A 20,068-nucleotide genomic window follows, 5' to 3' on the forward strand; every position below is an offset into this window, starting at 1 on the left:
ATGAAAAAAAAAGCAAGACCTTAGAGAAAATTCTCTTCACCCACCACAGTTCTCTTCTAATACCAATTTCCTTATTCTCAGAAAGCTTTCGCTTGCTCAGGAGACTACATATATATTAAGACTTAGGCTAGCTGTGAATTCAAATTGTTTAACTTTCACCGTTACTTGTTTCTAAATCACTTTCTGTAATAGCGTCCAAAAAGTCAGTTTCCTAAACAGTGGAAACATTTCAAAAGATAGAGTAACTTTAATAGCAAAGAAAAACATTATTTTTCTAGTAAGGCCTTGGACAGTGTTCTAAACTTAATTGCAGCAATTTGTCAAACATACCACCACAAAGGAAGTGTAAAGAACTACAGATTAATAAAGCTAATCTCTTCTGCCCACTAAAGAGTGCCTACAACTTTTGAAGTAAATCTGCTGATGAAGTAATTTCTCTGTGGTGTTAACACTAAGGAGAAAATCAAACATCATAAATTCACTTGATTTTCCAATAGAGAGGACATTTCATCATGGCTGACCGCCTACAGTCAAGAGGAAAGTGCCAAAAATACTGCAAGACTTTTCACTGCATCCCTTTAAATATCTCCTTGTATTTTAAAATACAAAAAAGAATCGGACTTCGAGATGCATGTGGCAAGTGTTATACAGCAAACTGAAAATTATGTTTTATGAGCTGTAATCACTGTTTGTTTGAAAACTGTGTATGAAACCTCAAAACCATTGCAGAGATAGCAGTTTAAGAGACCTCCAATACTACATCATACGTGTGGATTTCTATCCAGTTGAGTGTCACAGGAGAAGAATCAGAGATCACTCAGACAGACATTAATTGAGTTCTAATCAGTAAATGTAGGTATGTAAAGTATTTAATAAGTACAGATGGACAGTCAATACTACACTTAAAGATAGTATGGGATACTAAGATTATCAATTAAGCTTAATATACATATCTTAAATCTTACACGCATGAAAAAAAGTCACTTACAAACCCATCAATCACTGGTGATGGATAAATAATCTCTCAGCCTCGACGGGTAACCCTGAGAGGCATCCTTACACAAGGGGAGATCAGCTGCTATGGAGGGAGAGCTCAATGGGCCCTAATGCTTGCAGATATAGATAAGCACAGGGGTTGATATGTAGTCAGATTTTCTGCTGTGTGAATGCAGTTCTGGTCATTTATGAACTCATTCGCTAGCCAAACTGTTCTTTTTGGTTTGAGTTCTCATCAAAAGCCTCACACAATAGGATTACTTCAGTTAGGCCTATTTGCTGAGCATCTGCCTGGACCAAAGTTCAGTTCTTTCGAACAGGAGGTGCACATCTGTCACAGTGAGCCACAGGCTTCTTTGAAGTTGCATGACCACAGACCTTACATCCCACATGGGCCTGAGGATGAGAATTGAGGGTTATTCTTACAGAGCATTGAAAAAGCCTTACATGGTCACAGCAAGAGCTGTCCAGCCTCCAGACTTGGCAGTAAGCTGAAGGCATGTCCTAACTGACTTCTGGTCAAATACAGCCTGCAGCTCAGAGCAGGATCACTCAAAGATAGTGGGCTATCATGTCTGATGATACATGAGCTCTTTTTGTTTCCTAACACCATGGCTACAAGCACAGAACTACTGAAAGACTAATTTGTTTTACACTATCATTAGCTTTTTTATAATTGGCACTGTGAAATAAAAACTTATACTTAGTCATAGAAACCCCATTGAGCCCACTGAGAGATTGGTACCCAAACCATCAAATGGTTTGGCTTGGAAGGGACCTTTAAAGATCACCTAGTCCAATCCCCCAACCACAAGCAGGGACTCCTTTCACTAGATCAGGTGGCTAAAAGCATAATCCAACCTACAATGGTTTTGTGCTTCTGAGCTCAAACGCCATCTACACTCCAGCACCTGAATAGCAGATGCTGTGCACTGAGGACAGCTAGTATGGCAAAAGGAACTCTTCCTGTTTCAGGAAATAAAGCCAGTCTGCTACTCCACAGCAGCTGGACTGTATCCATATCAGATCTTTGTCTTAATATTCCCCAATAAACTGTCACTTACAGAATTCAGTATGCAATAACAATTGTTTAATAGGATTCATTTTATTTTCTTTTTGAGTATTTACACATTAATTCTCAGTTCTACAGATGAAGAGCTGTATAGTTTTCTGCCCAGTAAGTATTTGAAATATTAGAATCATAGAATCACTAGGTTGGAAAGGACCCACTGGATCATCGAGTCCAACCATTCCTAACATCCCTAAACCATGCCCCTCAGCACCTCATTCACCTGTCCTTCAAACACCTCCAGGGAAGTTGACTCAACCACCTTCCCAGGCAGCCCGTTCCAGTGCCCAGTGACCCCTTCCATGAAAATTTTCTTCCTGATGTCCCCTGGCAGAGCTCGAGGCCACTACCTCTTGTCCTGCCCCTGCCACTTGGGAGAAGAGGCCAGCTCCCTCCTCTCCACAACCTCTTTTCAGGTAGTTGTAGAGAGTAATAAAGTCTCCCCTCAGCCTCCTCTTCTCCAGGCTAAACCCCAGCTCTCTCAGCCACTCCTCACAAGACTTGTTCTCCAGCCCCCTCACCAGCTTCACTGCTTTTCTCTAGACACGCTCCAGAGCCTCAACATACATCCTTCTTGTGCTGAGGGGCCCAGAACTGAACACAGTACTCAAGGTGTGGTCTCACCAGTGCTGAGTACAGAGGGAGAATAACCTCCCTGGACCTGCTAGTCATGCCATTTCTGATACAAGCCAAGATGCCATTGGCCTTCTTGGCCACCTGGGCACATTGCTGGCTCATGTTCAGTCAGCTGTCAACCAACACCCCCAGGTCCTTCTCCTCCAGGCAGTTTTCTAGCCAGACTTCCCCCAGTCTGTAGCACTGCATAGGGTTGTTGTGCCCCAAGTGCAGGACCCGGCATTTGGCCTTGTTGAACCTCATGCCATTGGTCTCAGCCCAGCGGTCCAGCCTGTTCAGATCCCTTTGCAGAGCCTCCCTACCCTCCAGCAGATCCACACTTCCACCCAGCTTAGTGTCATCCGCAAACTTGCTGAGGGTGCACTCAACGCCTTCATCCAGGTCATTGATAAAGACATTGAACAGGGCTGGACCCAGTACCAAGTCCTGAGGAACCCCACTTGTAACTGGCCTCCAGGTGGAGTTAACTCCATTTATCACCACTCTCTGGGCCCGACCATCCAACCAGTTTTTAACCCAGGAGAGTGTGCGACTGTCCAGGCCAGAGGCTGACAGTTTTTGAAGCAGAATGCTGTGAGAAACTGTGTCAAAGGCTTTATTGAAGTCCGGGAAGACTACATCCATAGCCTTTCCCCCATCCAGTAGAGTCACTTTGTCATAGAAGGCGATCAGGTTAGTTTGGCAAGACCTGCCTTTCATGAACCCGTGTTGACTGGGCCTGATCACCCCGTTCTCTTGCATGTGCTTTATGATAGCACTCAAGATCACCTGTTTCATGACTTTCCCCAGCACTGAGGTCAGACTGACAGGCCTGTAGTTTCCTGGATCCTCCCTCAGACCCTTCCTGTAGATGGGCACAACATCAGCCAGCCTCCAGTCTAGTGGAACTTCCCCAGTCAGCCAGGACCGCTGGAAGATTTCTAGTTGGGCCTTAGCCCTCCTGATTTTTTCCCTGCACGATCTCACTTCCTTTCTGTAGTCCACTCAAGACGCCTGTCACTTCTTCCAAAGCTAATAGGCATTCCTCTTCTTTTTGATGCCTCTCAAGATCTTCCTACTCAACCAAGCTGTTTTTTATCACCGCCGGCTCCTTTTCCGCAACATGGGGATGGCTTGCTCCTGAGCTGCTAGGATTTCATTTTTGAAGAGCGCCCAGCACTCGTGGGCTCCCTTCCCCTTAAGGACTGTCTCCCATGGGACTTTGCTAACCAGCCTTCTGAACAGTTCAAAGTCTGCCCTCTGGAAGTTTAATGTGACTGTTCTGCTAATCCCCTTCTCCGTCTTACCTAGAACTGAAAACCCTATCATCTCACGATCGCTTTGTCCCAGGCGTCCTCCAACCGTCACATCCCCCACAAGGCCTTCTCTGGTCACAAACAGCAGGTCCAGGAGGGCACCCTCCCTTGTCGGCTCACTCACCAGTTGTGTGAGGAAGTTATTTTCCACACACTCCAGGAACCTCCTACACTGCTTCCTTTCTGCTATATTGTTCTTCCAGCAGATACCCAGAAGATTGAAGTCTCCCACGAGGACAAGAGGTAGCAGTCTAGAGACTATCCCCAGCTGTTTATAGAAGAGCTCATCAGCTGCTTCTTCTTGTCTGGGTGGTCTGTAACAGACTCCCACCACAATATCTGCCTTCTTGTGGGCTCCTCTGATTTTAACCCACATGCACTCAGTCCCTTTCTCGCCGTAATCGAGCTCAATGGTATCAAAGCACTCTCTAACACAGAAGGCTACCCCACCTCCTCTCCTACCCTTCCTGTCCCGCCTGAAGAGTTTATATCCTCCCCACAACTGCACTCCAGTTATATGAGTCATCCCACCACGTTTCCGTGATGGCAACATCATAGTCTCCTTGCCCTACAAAAGCTTCCAACTCCTCCTTCTTATTGCCCATGCTGCGTGTATTGGTGTAAATGCACTTCAGTAGGGCTGGCAAACCTTCAGCCCTCATAAAGGGAATACAGTTCATTCCCAATTGACTGGTCCTTGGAATAACTAACGCCACAGTGCCAGTTTCATCCTTACTGTCCCCAGGTGTAATCGCCCCCACTTGCTCTGGAGTGATGTACTGGCGGTCCTCAACAGCACACCATCTCTCAGTCACTGGAGTCCCACTTCCAGGCTCACTCTCAACTAGCCTGGTCTGGTCCCCCTCCCCCTTCACATCTAGTTTAAAGCCCTATTTAAGAGCCTAGCTAGATTTTCAGTAAGGACTTTAGTCCCCCTAGGAGACAAGCGTGTCCCATCCCTAGTACGAAAGCCTGGGCGTGTGTGGGCCACCTCATAATCAAAGAACCCAAAGCCTCTCTCCTCACACCAGACTTGGAGCCGCTTCTCTTTGACCTCCTGCTTCTCATTCCTTAGTGTTGGAATGGAACTAAACACTACTTGTGCCCCAGAGCCCTCCAACATTCTCCGTAGAGTCCTGAAGTCTCTCTTAATGGCTTTCAGCTTTCTGTGTTGTATGTCATCATTGCCGATTTGAAGTACTACCAGAAGGTAATAATCTGTCTCTTTTACCAAGGAAAGAAGTTTTCTAGTTACATCCCTAACTGATGCCCCCAGTAAGCAGCAGACCTCCCTGTGGAGCAGGTCCGGTCTGCAGATGGGTCCCTCTGTTCCTTTTAGAAGGGAATCCCCTAAGACAATCACTCTCCTCTTTTTTTGTTTACGGAAGATGTTTTTATGGTTGTCTGAGGATGGCACAGCCTAGGGAATGCTTCTAGGCTGTGGAAGCCATCTTCTTCGTCCTTGGGGATAGGTTCTACCTGCAGCACTTCATATTTGTTCTTCAGGGGGATCTGGGGGTTTGCTGTCTGGGTGGGGGGAACAGGTTTCCTGCGCCGAGCAGGAACTTGCTGCCATTCCCCATCTCTTGTTCCCCCAACCTTGCAGTTTGCATGTGGGTGTTGCTCAGCCGCACCAGCTCCAGCAGCCTGCAGAGTTTGTGAGAGGGCGCTGCTCCAGTGATCTATCTCCTTCTCAAATTCCCTGATGGTCCTTAGTCTATTTACCTCCTCCCTCAGATCTGCCACCATGCGAAGGAGTTCCCCCACGAGAGCACATCTTCCACAAGTGGAGCCAGTAGCAGAGGCGTGAGCTGGTGTGGGAGGGGGGCACTGCCTACAGCCCAGGGTCTGTGTAGCTGCATGGACCCACTGAGGCTCCATCTGGGTGGCAACATCTATCCTGTTTGCTGCAGCACCCGGAGCAGTTTTAATCTTCTGCCGGGTAGCCACCATGATCCACGGTCCCTTCTGACCAGCCTCCAGCCCCACTCTGCACCCTCCCTGCATGAACTGCCGCTCAAACTGCCCCATTAACACTAACATGCCCTGCATCTCTTTCCCACACTCCTCTTCACCGTGCTCCCTGAAAAGTTACTGAAAACACTTGGCACCTCTGCATAGATGATGTAGTCTACCTAGTAATACTATCTACACAATCACACAAACCATAAAGAATATGCTAGCCTTTATTAACAGGGAAATCTTAACAGCATGTTTTGAGCTAGGCTTCTGTTGTGAAAACTGTTGTACAACATTGTGTGATCTGCCCAAGAACTCTACCTCCCATCACAGAAAGTCCTAATATGGCAGATGAAGACTGATTAGGAAGTCTGAAAACCATAAAAAACATAAGGCATCAACTACAGTTCCTGTAAGATGCGGAGGAGATACTTCAAAATTAAATATTCAATGCAAAATTGCACAGAAAAATGATTTTATTTTAGTAGATTTGCTATAGAGAACACTCACAAATTTGACACACATCAGGTACCTAAAGGTGTATGTATTGGACCCAGTCCACACTTTCAAGCAAAATATTTTAGCTTTTAAAGCTTTTCTAATAGTGGCATTTCCTGGCAGAGAGGAGGTAAATGAAGACAGACCTGCCTCTTAAGTCCTGCACTTGGATCAAACTGACCTAGTATTATTTTAGCACATTATGATAATTCTAACCTAGCACAAGGTCTTCAAACATCACAATCCCTTTAACCTAAATTCTACTATCTCTTGCTTAAAAGAGGGGAAAAAATAATAGAACAGTACCAGGGATGTTTTATAAAAAGGCATAAAACTTATCCACACTACAATCCTGGAAGAATAGAGTGATAACAACAAGGTTCAGAGAATCTTGCTAACACATCAGTGAACTCAATTCACATGAGGACTACAGGAGTAATAGAAATCTGGAGGATGACTCTCCAACAGTAGCTATTAAGTTTGTATTTTCAGCTATCTCAAAGGGGAGAAGCTGAATCTTATTTTGTTAGAGAGTGGTTCTGGGCATAATGGAAATGTTATGTTATGACTCTCAGTGTGACAGGTCAGAGTTGCAACAAACACCGCTATGTATCCTACTAAACAAAATTAAAAATATGTCTTCAGAGACTCAAAGAGTGCAAGAAACTTAAGTCTGTCATTTCATTCTTTCATATGATTAACGTGCTTAAAATAAAAACAGGTATTGTGAACTGAACTAGGAGTCATTCCACTTCCACTCAGTCTTTACCTCCATTTTGCAAGCCAAGGTCAAAGTTTACCTCCTGAGACACAAGCAGCTTTACTCTCCTGCAGCTGGAATTTAACAAGCCTGACACAGGAGTTACTTCGCTGGGGCGTTATTAATTCTAATGCATACCGCGCTTGCTAAAGACAGGCTGGCAAAGTATATGCTCAAAAAGCAGGGAACAGGAGATTTTTTTTAACATTCTTTCCAAAATAGTCCCATTGCCCCAACATCCTTCCCACCACCAAAAAACTAAAGAACAAAAAACCACAATAACAAACAGCAGCCTTTCTCTCACTACTCAGAATTAGGTACAAATCCACTGAAATTAATTAAGCCACAGTGGTATAAGAAAGAGGCAATCAAGCTCATAGTTTCTGATTATAAATATGTTAGATAAGGTACGTATTTCCAATTCTACAGTAACTAACCTGAAATTAGATTTACAAAAAAAAAAAAAAAAAAATCTTGGCTCCATAGCAACAATTTGCTATCGTTCTACTTGTAAATGTGAAAATTGTTTTTGAAAGTGCATTGCAGGCAGCTTCACAATTAGAAAGGGGTGAGACGCTTAAGGAAATTAGGAAAAAAAAATTAGTCTCTCTGATTAACACTTGACAAGGTGTGGCAAAAATAATAACTAGAAACGTTTAACATAAGCACCACTTACGCAACTATATATAGTGACTATGAAAATGAAGAGCTGTATTCAGCAGCATCCAAACACATCTGACACACAAAATCTAGAATGAAGTAAAAGTTACTAACACCCGAATATGAAATAACTCTGAAAAATGCTATTTGTAATAGACACCATTCAATAAATAGCTCCCCTGAGCTCATTCTAGTAACTTCCTTTTGCTTGATCTAAAATCAAGCTTACAATCAGCAGAACAATAAGGGTCTGCTGCATTTGCTGAACACACCAACCGAAGCCTCTAGAACTTAAATGACTTTTGGACAAAAAGAGGAAGTCCTAAAGCTGTACCTTTTGATCCACTGTATTTTGAAACCATAAGAGGGACTACTATGTCCTAGGCATATAGTTAAAGCTGAATATCCAGTTAAACTTATGTGCTTCCTAAATGTAATGAAAAAAGAATTAGAAGGTATACAAGTTGCAATAATAATATAACACTTGGTCACCAAAAGCTTTTCTCTTCTGAAAACAGGCAAACACGCCATAGGCCACCATGTCTTCCTAATGGCCTCTGGATAGTAGTTTTCAAAGAGATAGAAAACTTCGCACAAAAATGAAAGAGTGGTATTCCACCAACAAGCAGAAGTGCCTTTTGTTTTTCTCTGTTGTCTGAAGAGCAAATCTGACTATTAATATAAGAATCCAATTATATTGATGGCAATCCATACAATCCAATTGCATGTATGGATTGCCATCCATACAAGCCAACTGCATGTTGCAAAGAAAACAGCTGAACACTGTTGAATGTGGCAGCAGTCTACCATCTACAATCTAAAGGGCAGTTTTAGTCACTGAGCTTCTCGTGAACAAAGAGATTGGAGATTTTTTTCTTGTGTTAGGCTGATGTGGTTCATCGTAGTATTGCTACAGGGCTGTTGGCTTGTTATCACTTCTGTTATGAACTTGTATTTTCTAGAGTTTTAAAACTTTGTGGATACACACAAAAAGGCTGTATCTCTAAAGCTCTATCCAGGAATTGCAGGGTTTTGTAGAGCACTGGAAATTTCCAAACTGAAAGAATATTATTTGAAAGATTCTTAAGTCCGTAAAACAAACAGATATCTAGGAAAAAAAAAATCATCATATACAAAAACCTTAATACTATGATGAATATGTCAGAGAAATTCTTCTATTTATGAAATATATTTGAGACAAATTCAATACTAATCTATTATATCTAAGGGATGATATCCAAGGAATGATAACTGCAGAATTTAGAGCACTGTCTTGGAAAAACCTTAACAAGAAAAATAAATGTAAAAAGAAAATTCCTAATGTTATCCCATGTCTCAAGATGCCATCAAAATTCAAAAGTTTTCTCAGGGACCAAGATGTTACATGAAGACTGCTATACAAAGTATTTTTGCAATACACGTATTTATGCGTTAAGTATTATGATAAACTCTTACACATTGTTAACACTACCATTAGTAAGTACAGTTACTGCTGTGGATTCAATGTATCGGAATGAGTTTTGGAACTCATAGGTTATTTCTGAACCCCAGGACCTAGAAGCACACTGGCTATATATAATTTCAAACTTTGTCCCAACAGATGCGTAGACTGTCTCCCCTCTCCACCATCCTGCTTTCCATAGGAAATGAATGGTCTGGAGAGCAATAATGGTGCTAAAGAAGACTCTAGAAAGCTCTCCTCTCAGAGCAGTTCAAGGAGCACCCTGGACAGGGGAGTTTGCACGTGACAGATCACAGCCACCTAGAAATTTTGCAGTGGTATAACAGGAAGTTCTTAGGAGATGCAGCTGTTTCTAAGGTATGTCAGGTCATAGGCAGCAAAAAAAAAAACAAACCAAAAAAAAAACAAAAAAACCCAAAACATGCCCAAAGCTCTTCAATAGAATTAGCAGGTAAAAAACCCCCCAAATCCTATTTTTTCAATCTGTGAGAAAGAATTCTAGGGTTTTTAAGTATTTTCAAAAAGGTAGAACTGTCTTCAGTATGACAAGCAGTTCAAAGATGCAAAACTATTTTTAACCTAGCCCTTAGAACCTAGAACTTCCAATTTTACCTTGTTATTCTACAGTTTCCAAGTGCACATGCTAATCACCTGTTCTCTCTAAAAAGTTCCAGATGAGGGAAGTGAAATAGTTCATTTTTTAAAAGGGCAAAGCCATGATAAACAGTAAGCTATACAAAGTCAACAGTGAGTCAAACATTTTAAGAAGCTAGATTTTACATTATACAATTTGTAGTCAACTGCTGTATAAAAATGATAAAGTTCTAGAATACACAAAACCAGAACAGCAACACCACTTCTTGCTCTTTAGACGTCTTCATTCGTGAAAAATGAAGACATTCAAATTACAAACGGAAGGAGGAAAAATATAATAAAAAATATGATCTACAGCAATAATAACAATGCACGCTATTAGGCAGTAGAGCAACAATTAGATATACTACAATACCTTAGCGGCCCAAACACTTTCATTTTCCTGAGATATGTTCCCCATGAAACACTGTTTTTAATTTTTAAAGACTAGAAATTTATTGCATTGTGCTCTTCATGGCTCCATCTCCCCTGAGCCACAAAGCAAAGAACGTTTTGTTAGTCCAATAATAATATAATGCTATAGAGAGGATTCAGGCCTAGCATAAAAAGATCCACCGTTTCACATGGTATTTTTTAAAGCAATAATCTTGTAGCATTGTTATGGCACTTTTACAGGCATACATGAGTCTACTCTTCTACACTGAAGAGACAGGTTAAAAGAGCTTTCTGTATGTACATTACAAATACAAATTAAAAAAATCTTTACTATAGAACAATCTATTCAAACTAATTTATGTTTCAGTGTACTCATGCTTCACCTTATACCCATTAATTTCTTCCACTCCAGTCCTTCTGATATACTCATTTTATTCATTAAACACACATTATCTTTTACACCGTTCTTCCAGTATTACTGCGAACTTTTTCCTCTTCCTTCAAAATGTTCCCAAATGAACAGTACCATTGTCAAACTCATAAAACATCCCCATCGAACAGAGACACTTCCTTTCATGATGAGTTAGTAATCAAATAAGGCTTTATTTGAATACACACTCTGTGGCAGTTTACATCCAAATGGACAGATTAAAGAAGAACACAATTTTAGAGATGTAATGTTCAAGAATACGCCCCAACATGAGCAGGCAATTTTCAGTATATGGTGACACTGTGAAAGAGAACATGAGTGAATTAATAAGTGAATTAATAAGTATGCACAGCACACGACAATGCTCAGGAGTGAACAAGAGAGCTGAGCTGCTTGGCAGCAAACCCAATCAGTTCAGCACCCGACAGCACAGAACTGCTGCAAAGGACTAGCATGCATCTGTCCTTCAGAGAGTAAAGGTTACGCAGCAGCTGCTGGCACTATTACACTGGGTCAGAGAATTAATGGGCTGGGAGTATGAGATACTGTATAACACTGTACATAGTATATAATGACAAAGGTCATAAGTAAATTCCTACCAACATTAGATAGAAAGCCTGGGCCGACAAATAATAAACTGGGCTTTATTCTCACTTGCCTTGTGTTTTCCCAAGAAAAAACTGACTATGAAATGTGACCAAAAGAAGAGGCACAGCAGAGGCAAAAAACTAAGAGCAGAGGGAGTAAATAATATATGGTGTACTGACACATAACTGGTGCCCAAAGGAAAGCTTTCAAGAACTAGTACAGCTAGGATAAAATTATCTTCCTGATAGCTGATGTCTTCATCTCAACCCAGAAGTTTTACTTTACTTGCTAGTTCCTCTCCCAGTCCCACAGAAGGGATAACAGTGGGGAGCAGGGAAGCGAGCAAGTGGATGTGTGATACTCAGCTGCTGGCAGGGGCTAAACCAAGACAACCTGTTTCATCAGAGAAACACAGTCTACTAGAACACTTATTTGGCAACGTTTACAAAAATACTGCCTGTATCTCAAAAGGTCATATAGAACTTTGTTTCCTGAGGCAGTCTCAGACACTAAATACTTCAGTTTACTAATGGTACAGTATCAGGTTACAGCTGGAGCTGGGTGCCTCTGGAGAGGGATCCTAAAGAAATCTCTGTGTAATTACACTCTTACAATCTCAGTTCCTATCGCCCAGGTGCTCTCAATGTATGGTCCATGCAATAGATGGTCCAATGGGGTCTTATTCTTTATTGGGTTCCTTCCTTGATTCTAGGCAGGCAGTGTCTTTTCTTATCTTTAATGTTTGCAGCTGGTGGTAGATCCCTTATCCTCTGGGGCCTTCTTGAGGGTAACTCAGTAATAAGTTCAGTGTAGTTCTACTTATGTAGGTGAACATACAAAGCTTGTGGCCTAAGGTTTCACAAATTCAGCTAAGCAATTTCTGCTGTGTCATGCCGCAGCTTCAGGCGGCTTTATCTATCGTTCATTTTTATGGCCTAATGATAAGAAACTAACTCTAAAAGGTTGAATTGATTATATTTCAGACTAAAGTGACTGATATTCTTTAAGCAAGGGAAGGAGGAAGAAAAGAATGCACTTTAAAAACAAATCAGAAATGGATGGAAGGCAGAGTTCAGAGGGTTATAATTGGTGGTGTAGAGTCTAGTTGGAAGCCTGCGGTCAGTGGTGTTCCCCAGATGTCAGTACTGATGATCTGGATGAGGAGAAAGAGTGTATCCCTCAGCAAGTTTGCTGATGACAGAACAGAGAGGAGAGGCTAATACCTTGGAAGGCTGTGCTGCCATTCAGCAAGAGCTGGATAGGCTGGAAAGTTGACTGGAGAGAAACCTAACGAAATTCAGCAAAAGCAAGCATGGGGTTCTGCACCCTGGAAGGAATAATCCCTTGTACCACCACGAGTCTGGCACTGACCAGCTGGAAAGCAGCTCTGCAGAGAAGGACCTGGGAGTTCTGGTAGACAACAATTTGATGATAAGACAGCAATGTCCTCTTGTGGCCGTGAAGGTCAGGGGTATCCTGGGGTGCATCAAGAAGAAAGTAGCAAGCAAGTTGAGGGAGATTATCCCCCTCTACTCTGCACTGGTGAGGCTACATCAAGAGTACTGTGTCCAGTTCCAGGCTACCCAGATCAAGAAAGGCAAGGAACTACCGCAGAGAGTCCAGCAGAGGGCCACAAAGACGACCAGAGAACTGGAACATTTCTCTTACTAAAACAGGCTGAGACTGGGGTCTGCTTAGCCTGGAGAAAAGAAGATTGAGAGGGGACCTTATCAATGCTTATAAATATCTAAAGAGCGTGTGTCAAGAGGATAGGGCCAGACTCTTCTCAAAGGTGCCCAATGAGAGGACAAAGGATCATAGGCGCAAACTGGAACACAGGAAGTTTCATCTGAACATGAGGAAGAACTTCTTTACTGTGAAAGTGACAGAGCCCTGCAACAGGCTGCCCAGGGAGTCTCTGGAGATATTAAAAATCCTCCTGGACACCTTCCTGTGCAACCTTCTCTAGGTGAACCTGCTGCAGCAGAATGGCTGGACTAGGTAATCTCCAGAGGTCACTTCCAACCCTTACCATTCTGTGATTTGGTGGTTATACATAAACAACAGCAAAACCATACCTGGGAAAGAGCAATGCCCACTAGATTTAAGTTTTTTCCAAATTACAGCATGAAACTTATTGCCAGACTACTACAGAAAATGGTAGTTATTATAAAAGAAACTAAAGATTATTAAAAGCTGCACAAGAACAGAAAGCACATCTAGAGACAGCAAACACTGATAATGTCAATAGGTGTGCAACCCTTTAAGCAGCAAAATGTTGCCAAAAAAACCTGTCACCTATCAAAAAAGGAGTCAAAAATATTCATAAAGGTTGGCAGTACCTCAATGAACTTTGGGCCATAACACTGATTTTATTATTATTATCAAGGTGAAGGAAAAGGGTAAATCAAGGTCAGAAGTCTTGGTCAAAACTAGAATAAGTTATAAAAATTATAGTAATAGTCTTGTGAAAGATTTGAGGATCTATACAGTAGTAGTCTTGTGAAAGATTTGAGGATCAATACAAAGAGGTACAGAAACGCATAACAGAAGAAGCAACAATTGGGAGCAGTCCCTACGGTGTGCAAAAGAAAAATCAGTCCATAATGAAAGCAACAGATATCAAATTTGAACAGAGAAGATATTTAGCTTAATTACTTTTGTGTTGCTAGTTCCTGGTATTTAAAAGAGCAATGATCATATTGTGAAAATTATCATTACCATTATGGCCTGTCACCAATTGAAAAGAAAAAAAAGAAAGAAAAAGAAATGAAAAATAGTTAATAACAAGAATCAACGTTCCATCCCCATCACAAGAAGTATAAATGCAAGTATTCAAAAATACAGTTGTCTCCTGGAGAAAATACATGAGCAGAACTCACAGAGCAGAATTTTGCTGGTAAATGTCCTACCCAGAAAAATTAAGGAGTCCTTAAAAATTCCACTCTCAAGAGTTCAATTAGCCAATTCACAACAAGGCTACGTGAATGAATTACAACTACTGAGAACAAGAGCTGCAGAGTTGGGCTGAAGATGGCATACAGTGTAACTACTGCCAGTATGCATAATAATAAATGCAGGGTTGTTAATGTTTTTTTTCTTCTTAAGTAAAATGAAAATTGGAATGTAGCAGCTGGAAATAGCGTTATTGTAAGTGAAAACTCTATGCACCTTTTCTTTGTGTGAAATTCTGTTCTATTTATGACACCTCACTATTTACATTCAAAGCAAAATAATTGGAACTTTATACACAAAACAGATTACGTAGACAGCAAATATAAAACCTTATCATCTACAAACAGACTGCAAAATGTGCATTTAGGCACACAAAGAGACTAATCTTTATAAATGGTCAAACTGCTGTGAGCATGTCTAAAATAACCAAACAGAGCCTTTAGACTCTCACCACCTTCAAAACATACCTCTCCACTTGACAAAGGCCCTCTACACAACTGGATGCGAGTAACAAAATGAAAGCCGCATTATTAACAGTGGGAATTTGAAATCTCTTCATTTATTTAGCATGGTGCAGTTTTTTTTTTCTTTTAAAACCAAATGCTTTGGGTCTGGGGCAACTAATAAAAAAATAAATAAGTACCATAACTGCATTGCATTTAGGTGTAATTTATGTGCAACATTAAGAAAAAAAGAACGGATTTTCCAGCTTGGTACTGTTCCTCTGTTAACTCTCCAAGGAGAAAAAGATTGCTAATGCTGCCCATGGCATTTTGAAACATGGTAACCATTTCAGAAGCGAAAAAAACCCTGTTCTATAGATGCTGAGGTAGGTTCTGGTTCTGGATTACTTTAACCATAAACAACAGGCAACCATGTGGATGGACAATTTGCAAACCAATCATGGGAATAACAGAAGTCAGACTGTTAGCACGTTTGTTATGTCCTTGACAATTTTTTCCCTGCTGTTAAATTAAAACGTTAGCTTTCAAGCGTATGACAAATCTTATTTCCTCTATTTATGGTTAGTTAATTCTCAATCAGGAGCTGCTTTATTTATCTCCAAAACTTGCTCATGAAGCATCTATGAGGTATTTTAATCTAATAATATCTTTAATATCTTTGCTTTTTGCGACAAGATACGAGCCAGAACACAATGGCAAGAGAGTATTTTTGTTCCCTCTTTGTTCATCAAAATAAGATGGAAATGGAGAATGGCAAGAAAGTAAGTTTCCACTATCTAGAAGCAGAAAACAGGCTTACAAGATTGCCAGTTTATAGCCTAAGAAGATTAATTCCTGCACTTAAGCCATAATAGAGGACAATCTAGAGAGGACCGATCTTTAGTTGAATTGGTGCTATTTGCTCTGATGCAGAAGAAATAGGAAGCTGGTTAACCTCCCATTCACACTGTAAAATAAAAGACAGCATGAACACAAGTAAGCTCCAGCATGGAACGCTTTCCAGGTTCCTTGCAACAGCAATCTCCCAGGCAACTTCTGCAATGAAATGAAAGTAAAAGTACATTTTTGACTTCTGACCTTGAGAAAATCAGTAGGTAACACTGGGGAGAAAGAAAACATGCCAAAACTCTTGCGGATCTCACAACATCGCAACGAATTTAACTGCAATTTAATTTCTTCTATACCACAGAACAGAGATTACCTGTATTATTAGCTATGCAGAAGTTACTTAGAAGTGGCACACTAGAAAAATCCAGCAGCCTTTTCCACACAAAGGAAACAGCGGCTACAGAAGCAGCAATTTCTGATGCCTGTATCCTAAACTACTTCTCGCCTCTCTATGAATGGTCAGAGCAAGCTGGCATACCTGTGCCTGTACAGTCCAACATGACTTTGAGTCACGGTGAAGGTGTCTTGCAGAACTATGCTGCTTTAGAAACCTTATCTTTTTTACATCTACTTGAATATGATGTAAACATGCTGTAAAGATTGTGTAAAGATGCTGTTTCACAACACTAAGAGATACCAGCAAGAATACTTTACAGAAAACAATCACTACTCCTAACAAAATTTAAACAAAAATGGATATACGGCAAAGTTTCTATAGTGAAATGTCACCTTTTCTGTATGCTAATTTAGCTTTAGTTCAGTTTTAAGCACAATGCTAATAAACATATTGCCTTTGTGACAGTTGTCTTAAGTTAATTTGTCATTAGGAACGGTTAGTATTATACATGCAGCTTGCAGAAAATGTAATTTCTAATTTAAGACATTTTCAATACCCTACAAGTTTAGGCACAGATCAACAAAAGCAACACAATACTATATGTGTTCTGGTGGGGGGGAAGCTATTGGCCACAATTCCATAAGGAAAGCAGTTGTCATAGCTCGAACTACAGCCTATGCAGGAAGTTGAGAAGATAGGTCCCTGCTGTATATTTTGTAGAAATTCAATAGCTTTTTCCTTCTGTATTTTCCGCGTTGTTTTTTTCACGTTTTTACAACAGGCTAAAATGCAGGGATCAGATGCTAAAGACTACACCTATAACAGAAGTATTTATTTAGATAGAAAACATCTCTAGCTTCTGTTGTTTCTTTTTTTTATTTTATTTTATTTTAGCCACCTAACCCTGTACTGTGTGTGTCAGATAAGCACACAGGTAAGAAGATTTAATGGTTTTAATTATACTGCATGCGAGTGGTTAGAACAGTAGTCTTCTGTAGGAAAAGGCTTAAGCATTTTCAGAATAAATCTACTGTACGTGTTCTGAGCATTTATTTTTAGGATTTGCTGTAGGAAGGCAAGTAGAAATTTAACACTACAGAACAGTTGGTTAAAAAAAAAAAAAAGGAAAACGTACAGCAATACACCAAAAATTAAAATTTAATTATCTCTTTACCTCTGGTTTAAATTACAGAGTGATGTGAACACCAGCTATAAAATGCTTTAACTAAACATTCCTGCATATGTATAATAAACCAGGATATAACTGTAGTACAATACCAAAAGCTGTTTTTCTTATTACAGCTGGAGTTTCCTACAAAAAAAAAAAAGCCTTTTAATTAATTTTATCTATTAAATAACAAGCTGTCTAGAGATGCTGTTCACATATTTTACTTACTTAGAGCACTATTTTCCAGTGTGCTAATTTCCTAGCAACAGGCATGACAGAGAAAAAAACCTAAGATTTCATTGAACAGCTCAAAGGGAGAGCGAAACTAATTCAAAAGGAGAAGAATCCCAGAGAAAGGTGTACTGCATTGAGTAAAGTGCTGAAAAAAGAGCCTTAGATAACACTTCAAATAATGATACAGAAGGGCAACAAATAAAAGGGATTAAGTACTTCCACTGGCAGTTCAGGGGCAAGAAATTCCCTATTGAAGGTAAGCTGATATATCAAGGTGGGACTCAAGGACAACTTAATCAGTCTTGATTATGTTAAAGAAATGGGGAGGAGATAAAGTCACAGAAGATCAAACTCAGCAACACTTCCACATAGCCCAGCATTAGCCACTATGGATGCAGGTTCTACAGGGTAATAGTTCAACGGTTTCCAAAGTCAAGAACGTTCTAGTGCCTCAGACACTCATACTTACAAAGTATTCACAAATATCTTGGAAATCTTCCTAACAGAAGATAGCATACCTTCCTTAATCAGAAGCAAGTATGTCACCTATAGAAAGCAAGTTCATGACACATTACATTACACCAATTCAATGCTCAATCTTTTAGTTATAGATCAATTAATATTTGTTCTATAAAATCACCAAGGTTTAGATGAAAAATTCCAAAATCAGTTACATACACTCGTACACACTACTTTTATGTGCAAATTATTGCAAAGCCTAAACTTCAGATTCTGAAAAACGCAACCAGCTACGGAAGTACTTAAAAAGTTACAAATATGTAGTTACAGATATCCAATACCAAAAATTTTGTGCTCTTAGGAAGCAGGTAATTTTCTGTGGATTTCTATAGCTTCTAGAAATACATATATATAAAATTTATTTTATCATCTTTGATTAACAGTATGTGATGCAATAAATATCTCGTAAGAAAATTAAAAGGGATCTTATTTCCCATGAAGGTTTACTTCAATATAAACATTTGTCTCATTCAGAGATGTACAGCAGACAGGCTGGGCAGAAAGCAGCTAGCCGATTATTTCATTCCTTCACCAAAATTATTCCAAATTTCCTGAAACATGCAGGAATAATTCTGGGGAAGCCTAAAAAGTCTTCTGACTGCCGTTTTGCCTCCTAAGCATCATAACTCATCGTGAAACAAACACGGTCACTAAAAGTCATGACAAAACTCCAAGTATTTAGAGGCTGAAACACACTACAAGTGCTCTGAAAGAATGTGTACATTATGGAAATAGTCAAGGTAGTGTCCTTTTTATGCTTCTGTACTGGAAGACACTTGAGGATTTTCAGTTTAATTTTATACATAATTATAGCTTTCTTCACAGCTGAAGGATTATTGAAATACAACACATTCATTCTAAGCAACTCATTAAAATACAAGAAATCACATCCACATTGTAGCATAACAGTAATGAGGCGAAACACGACACAACAAATATTTCTGAATATATGCTGGATAGCATCAGAGAAAAATTTTAGTCTAGAATATTGTGCAAAGATAAAACACCTAACCTGTAAATATTTGTAAATAATAATTTCACTTAAAAGTGATACAGAAATCTTATGTATCTGTATCAATGCCTAAATATTCATACTGCTTACCTAAACCGTCCTGCTCAGGCGAGTATTCTGTATGAAGCAGATTTCCTGCAAATTCCGCTAAAAATCGGTACTAACTAAAAATCTTTTCCTGAAACTTCTAAATAAGGATGAAATTTAAGTTATTGGCTCTGGATTTAAAACAAGCAAACAAACAAACACACATACACACACCAAACAAACACACACACCCCAAACACATAACCCTTGGCTATTTGAGACTCCTGTGGTGAAACCGAAAATGAAAATAGTCATCTTAATGACTGTTTTGCACAACCTATTGATTGTGCAGATGAACCAAACAGAAAGAAACCAAGGGCTCTAAGTGCTTGAAAACATTTGTGATGGCACCAGCAAAGCCGGTTTCGGTTTACACCACCATAACTGAATTGCCTTCACCTGTAATAGGCCTAAAAGACAGAAAGAGCACATTTCTTGGAAACAGCGTAACTCATTAGACTCCAAAGCATTCTTTCTAGAAACGTCAATTTAGGTTTTGCAGAAGGCAAATGCCTCAAGTTCGCAGTTTTTAACAATTCACCCACACCCAAAGCTGCTCCCTGTGTGAGAATCCACACAGAACATTTCAAAAACCAAGTCACATACAAAAATATTCAATTATTCTAGAGGAGACATGCAGCAGAAGGCCCTGTTTCAGCAAATGGTTAAGAGCAGATTTGAACAGCGTTCCAGCCATGCTGACTATTGGAAACCTCGAGATCCAGTCGAGCTGTATCACCAGGGACTGACAGATGCCTTGTTGCAGATTTCCAGTACTTAAAGGGGGCTTACAGAAAGATGGGGAGGGGCTTTTTATCACGGAGCGCAGTGATAGGACGAGGGTAACGGTTTTAAACTGAAAGAGGGGAGGTTTAAATAAGATAGTAGGAAGAAGGTTTTTTACTGTGAGGATGGTGAGGCACTGGAACAGGTTTTCCAGAGAAGTTCTGAGCGCCTCACCCCTTTGGGTGTCCAAGGCCAGGTTGGATGAGGCTCTGAGCAGACTGATCCTGTGGGAGGTG

General features: G+C 40.3%; 1 protein-coding gene and 1 long non-coding RNA gene across 3 annotated transcripts in view; both read right to left on the reverse strand.

The window, feature by feature from the left end:
- Window positions 1–20,068, reverse strand: part of PUDP (pseudouridine 5'-phosphatase) — a 73,403-nt gene that overhangs the window by 52,536 nt on the left and 799 nt on the right. The gene's annotated exons all lie outside the window — the stretch shown is intronic.
- On the reverse strand, window positions 10,790–19,767 carry LOC128851647 (uncharacterized). The gene is made up of 3 exons (XR_008449027.1): window positions 19,050–19,767; window positions 17,898–17,974; window positions 10,790–11,094 (listed from the first exon to the last, which is right to left on the reverse strand). It is a non-coding gene; the product is annotated as an uncharacterized LOC128851647 (long non-coding RNA).

Source organism: Cuculus canorus, chromosome 1 (assembly GCF_017976375.1).
Source record: "Cuculus canorus isolate bCucCan1 chromosome 1, bCucCan1.pri, whole genome shotgun sequence".
NCBI lineage: Eukaryota > Metazoa > Chordata > Aves > Cuculiformes > Cuculidae > Cuculus > Cuculus canorus.